Below are 6140 nucleotides of genomic sequence, written 5' to 3'. Positions count from 1 at the left end.
GTCATAGTTCTACAGAAGGTCTGGGCTGAAGTGTTGGAGATTTCTTTTGCTTTTCAGGTAATTCATAAGCAGCGCTGCATTCTGCTGCAGTGTAGTGATTGTTCAGTGCTGTTCAAATTTGGTATGTAATGACTTGCACTCTCCTCTGCATTCTCTATGAAATTTTTAAGGTGTTTCCGTTTAGCTGAAGATGGTGCTCCCTGAGAGTTACCCATTATGGCAGGCCTTGCATAGTCATCAGAGTGAAATAATAGTAAAGCACCTCCCATCCCTTTGGGAAAATATGGTCCATTAGTTTTTTCATTTGCCAGGAGCATCAGGTTTTAATATTTTTCCCTTTCCCTTTATCTTCTGGGAATATCAATCTGCATGGATCTATTATTAATTCTACAGCAATGAGCTCATTTTCTAAAAAATCTTTACTGTGGGTATTAAAAGTAGGTCTCCCTAGGAATGATTTAAAATCCAAATTGGACTCAAGTATGCTATGCACAGTGCTGAGTTGTTTCTTTTTGCTGGTAGTGGTTGGTAGGTTGTTTTTTTTAAAGTATCTCTGCCTCATCTGAACTCATTGCTTTTGTTGTAAGCTAAGTGTTGTCTAGGTTTAAGACTTGGGAGTCTGTATCAGTACTAAAACAGTTCTGGAACCAGAATGATTTTTGAAGGTGAGAGAGTGAAGGAGAGAGTCATCTTCTGAACAACAGTGTGCTGAGCAATGGATTATAGTGTAGCAGTTATTTAATGTTGCAGAGAAAGGAGCAAGAGGGGTTTTCCAGTCCTGGAAAGTTCTTTAAACTCCGTTTATCACATTCATTCCCATCAGCCCTGCCCAAGCAGCACTTGTTAGCGTTTTGCCAGTGAGAGCCCTGCTGAAGTGCAGGCTTTCGACCTGCAGCTCTTGTGGTTCTTGAAGTCCTGTCTCACTCTCAGGAAGTATTTATCATTAACTGAAGCAGTGGAGAATCTGACTCTGACACTCAGCTGTCTGCTGCCCTTTCTGCCTGGGTAAGTGCCCAGCTTCCACAACATTTGTTCTCCTGGGCTGTGCTGAACAGGAAGGGGAACCTGGCACTGCCTTCTTGTAAGGGCCCCAAAACTGCTGCCACCCAAGCACCGTTGCATCGTGGTCAGCTGCTGTATGGGGTGCTTTGTAGGATCCCTCAAGCAGGATGTAGATCTGGGCACTCTGCTCGTCTTGACTGTTCAGACAGGGTTGTGCTCCCTTGTGCTCTTGTCTGACCTGAGGAATTGTTATTGCTTTTCTTCACTGCAGTGTTTTGGAGATGCTTTCATCCAGAGCAGTCCATCACAGTATCTTGTTAATTGGATCAAATGAATGCACTGGACAGAAACAGCAATAACCACATATATGATGTGCTGTGTTTTGATAAGAAGGAAGGTTGTTAATACAGGTTTTTCTTTAGCCTGCCATAACCTGGAAGAATCAGAACAGGTGCCCTTCCTGTGCCAATTAGGCTCATAACTTCACAGAAGGAGGGCAGTTCCAGTAACATCTGTACAGTGACCCAACAATAATTTTTAGGAAGCAAGGAGCTTCTTTGTCTTGTATCTTTGTATTGGTTCTTTTCTTTTTTGGGGTGGTGGTGTTCCTCCAGTGTTCATAAATGTGCAGTTTCAAGTTTGCCATGTCAATGGAAGGTCTAAAAAGTTTCAGGAGTTGTAAGATAAAGAGGTAAAGTGAACAACTCATAGGGGGCACAGCAGAAGCAGATCCTGGATTTCTCCAGTATAAAATAATTCACCTTAATTTTTTTATCACAGCGGATAAAAAGCAAAGCACTGGTCTTAAAAATTATCCCAATCATCTGGTTTCCTCTCACTGCACAGCAGGAGGAGGCAGGTTCTCCAGCAGCCCAGGCCCAAGCAAAGGTTCTGGTGGTTATAGTGTAGCCCAGTTGCCAGCAGGGCATGTGAGTAACTTGCTTGGTATGTGCCATGAGCCATAGTCACTGTTTGGGGATTACCAAGCCGATTCTGAGCTGCTGTGACCACTTGTGCCTTGAGATGTGGATGCAAAGGCACGTGCTTGTACCCATGACTTGAAAACAGCCTCTGAAGCTCCAAGTTATCTGGTGGCGGTAGATTATTAAAAGTTACATTTATTAAATGCTTTTGGCAACTCAGGGTTGGTTTTACAATGTGAGTCTCATTTAATTTCAGTATCTTGAGTTAAAAAGATCCTCCTGTAGGAAGCAACTTGGTCACGCTGGTATGTGGTCTACTGGTGTGTAACTGTGGCTGCTTTCTCATGTGATTCAGCTATTTCTAAAATAAGACTCTCATTCCTCTGCAGATAAGAAGGTTTAACTTGTCTGCTAAGGACTCTGTGATTTATTTCCCCCCTTTTCTGTTTTGAAGTGGGTATTATCTATACACATGCTTAACTGAAAGAATACATAGCTAACCACTGCCAAATGTTTTGCAGCCTAAGGAATTAGTGGAGTTCATTATGTTGCATAGAGAAAGCCAAAGGACGAGGTGTGGAAAGCTCTCCTGGCTGCCTCTTTTGACTCTGGGGAAAGCTTTCCTGAACTGCAATAACCTTGCTTAGCTTCCGGTGCTGTCCCAGCCTGGTGGAGCTCTGCCACACACCACTCCTACTGCCATCCTATCTGCTTTCTACTGCTCTTTCTGAGATCCCAATCTGTATAAGATGAGAGGAGAAGCCTATTTCCAGCTCAGAGGGATTGCATTTATTATTTTCGTCTAATTTTTTTTTTGTTCCCCATGAAGGAAATAAACACAATATAACTAATCTGCAGGATTTGCAGATGGAAGTTCATACAGCCCAGGATTCATGGGCTTGAAGTCCTGTGCTTGATTATTTTACAGTTATGGCATAAAAATCAGGCTGCTTTAAGTTACTCTGCTAAAAAAAAAAAGTGCTTGGACATGCACTGAGCCAAGGGAACTTGAACAGGAGGTAGCCTGGTATTCACTGCCTGGAATTTCCCTGCTGTTGGTTCTGTTTCTCTCACACACACACAGACAGGGTGGGTGATGTGAACACTTCTGAACTGGCAAAAAGACTAATGTGGTGTGACTTTTGGTTGTTGGTGTCTCTTCCCTTCTCTTCTGGAAGGTAAACAGGCACTGCAAGTGATTTATCAGAAGGAGTCAGAAGAGTGTACTTGGCTTTCAAATTTTTAATTTTTTTTTTTCAGATTTGAATGAGTGTGAATGCTGTGTTGTTTTGGCTTTGTTCATTCCTCTGCAGATAAGAAGGTTTAACTTGTCTGCTAAGGACTCTGTGATTTATTTCCCCCCTTTTCTGTTTTGAAGTGGGTATTATCTATACACATGCTTAACTGAAAGAATACATAGCTAACCACTGCCAAATGTTTTGCAGCCTAAGGAATTAGTGGAGTTCATTATGTTGCATAGAGAAAGCCAAAGGACGAGGTGTGGAAAGCTCTCCTGGCTGCCTCTTTTGACTCTGGGGAAAGCTTTCCTGAACTGCAATAACCTTGCTTAGCTTCCGGTGCTGTCCCAGCCTGGTGGAGCTCTGCCACACACCACTCCTACTGCCATCCTATCTGCTTTCTACTGCTCTTTCTGAGATCCCAATCTGTATAAGATGAGAGGAGAAGCCTATTTCCAGCTCAGAGGGATTGCATTTATTATTTTCGTCTAATTTTTTTTTTGTTCCCCATGAAGGAAATAAACACAATATAACTAATCTGCAGGATTTGCAGATGGAAGTTCATACAGCCCAGGATTCATGGGCTTGAAGTCCTGTGCTTGATTATTTTACAGTTATGGCATAAAAATCAGGCTGCTTTAAGTTACTCTGCTAAAAAAAAAAAGTGCTTGGACATGCACTGAGCCAAGGGAACTTGAACAGGAGGTAGCCTGGTATTCACTGCCTGGAATTTCCCTGCTGTTGGTTCTGTTTCTCTCACACACACACAGACAGGGTGGGTGATGTGAACACTTCTGAACTGGCAAAAAGACTAATGTGGTGTGACTTTTGGTTGTTGGTGTCTCTTCCCTTCTCTTCTGGAAGGTAAACAGGCACTGCAAGTGATTTATCAGAAGGAGTCAGAAGAGTGTACTTGGCTTTCAAATTTTTAATTTTTTTTTTTCAGATTTGAATGAGTGTGAATGCTGTGTTGTTTTGGCTTTGTTTGGTTGGGTTTTTTTGGCAGTTCAGCCTTCAAAGAAACTTACAATGACATGCCCTTGTATCCTAGGCTGGTAGAATGAATGCAGGAGCAAGTGGACACAGAACCCAGTCAGAAGACACCAAAATGTGTTTTGAATAAGTTGGGTTTTTTCCAGGCTTTAGAGTGTCTGTTGCTGTTTTCCCTTTACCTATGTACCTAGGCTTTTGTGTACCAAGCCTCTGCAGAGGACCAAAGGCACAGCTGGATGCTGGCCAAGCGACCCGCTTGGTGCCGAGTACGGTGCCACCATCTGCTTTCCACCATCTAAGGCTGCCACATCAGATGCAGTTTCCCAGGGAGCAAACCTTGCCACTCTGCCCTGGGCTCCAGAAGGCAGGGGTTGCAGAAGAGAGGATGCCAAGCCAAGCTTACAGAGCTGTTGGAGGGAGATTTATACTCTGCTGAACGAGGCCAGCATCCACCAGAAATCTGTATCCCTTCTCTGCTCAGGAGGCACCTGTTGATTGTCGGTGAACACAGATCTGCTAGGGGCAGCATTTACTTTTTAGCTGGCTCTGGTTTTGAGAGCACTGCTCTGCCTGACGGTTGACTTGCTCTTTTATGTTACCCTGTATCTCTGTGCTGAGCTTGCTGCCCTCCATTGATTTACCTTTTCAGAATTTTGTTCCTGTGATCCTAAGTAGTGGTTTCTTTTGATTATGGTTTGTATTTTTAATCAATTGAGGAGAATCATCGTCATGTTTATATCCATGGAAACTGGAATTTGAAAACTGGGGTTTGAATCACTAAATTTAGACCTAGGCAGAACTGCTATCACAGTCCTAGTCTGCTCTGTACAGGCATGTGTTTTCATATTGAGATCCTGTGTTTACAGAGGATAGCAACTGAACTTACTATTTTAGAGCCAACTTTACAGCCTGACTGCTGCAGTCTGAGTGCTACAAGAGTTAACACTCAGTGGAGCACATACAATGGCATTGAGCTTCCAGCTCAAAATATTGCCAAACTTAGTGCCTCCACAGGAGAATTTTTATTTCTTTTATAGCAGGCAGTGAAGAGGCACACCTGAATGGGAACATCTGTAGAAAAGAACTCATTTTTAAGTATGTGTCTTTCCTATATGGTAACAATACCAAGACTGTGTATGTAGCTAATGAAGAATAGTCATCCTTTTTAGTCCTATTCCTTGCCTCCTTCATCAGGTATGTATTCAAACTCTGTGGAGTTTCCCCTGTGACCTGTAAATGTTTTGTGATTTCAAGACATAGCTTCTGTTTTCCACTAGAGGCCAATAAAGTGTAGGGGAAGGCTGCTGCAAGGCTTTCATCAGAAAGCCCCGTCTTTTTTTCCCTTCCAGACCTGTTGCTCAGCTGTGGTATTTCCATCTTTATGATTATTTCTTCTTTCAGATATGCCTCTCCCTCTAATGAAGTGGAATTCAATATCTAAGTCTTCTTTCCAGTGTTTTGTTCCCAAAACTCCAAATTATCTTCTTGACTTGCTCATACCTATTCTTTTCACGTTTTCAATTCCTAGCTGTTAACTATGTAGCAGCCTCCATGGAATAAAGGAGACATCAAAAATGTGATGCAGAGTGGGTAATACCAGTGCTTTGGGCTTTTAAGAGCTGGAGGAAATGGTGTGCCTTTAGCTGCTGCATTTTACTGGGGATCTTCTAAATTTCGTGCTTACCAGAGATCAAGCCAAGGGCATCCAATTCCAGCTGAGGGGCAGTGTCCTGTCCACAGTCTGTTGTTAGTCTGCCTGAGTCCCTTTGCCACCCAGCTCCTTGAGTCATGTCTCAATCCCAGCTAACAGTGTTGCTCTACTGCACAGCTATTAGGAGTGTTAGGATATCAAAAGTCCTCAGATATGAGGAGGGTGGTACTGCCCCTGTGTCACAGACAGGAGAAGCCATCTGGGACTGTGCTTGTTACCCTGGGATCTGCCCCAAGTTTCTTGGCTCAAATCAGTGAAGAATAACTGCCTGAC

This window comes from Chaetura pelagica, unplaced genomic scaffold (assembly GCF_000747805.2).
Source record: "Chaetura pelagica isolate M959 unplaced genomic scaffold, ChaPel_1.0 scaffold221, whole genome shotgun sequence".
Classification (NCBI taxonomy): Eukaryota; Metazoa; Chordata; class Aves; order Apodiformes; family Apodidae; genus Chaetura; species Chaetura pelagica.
This window is presented reverse-complemented; position numbering follows the sequence as displayed.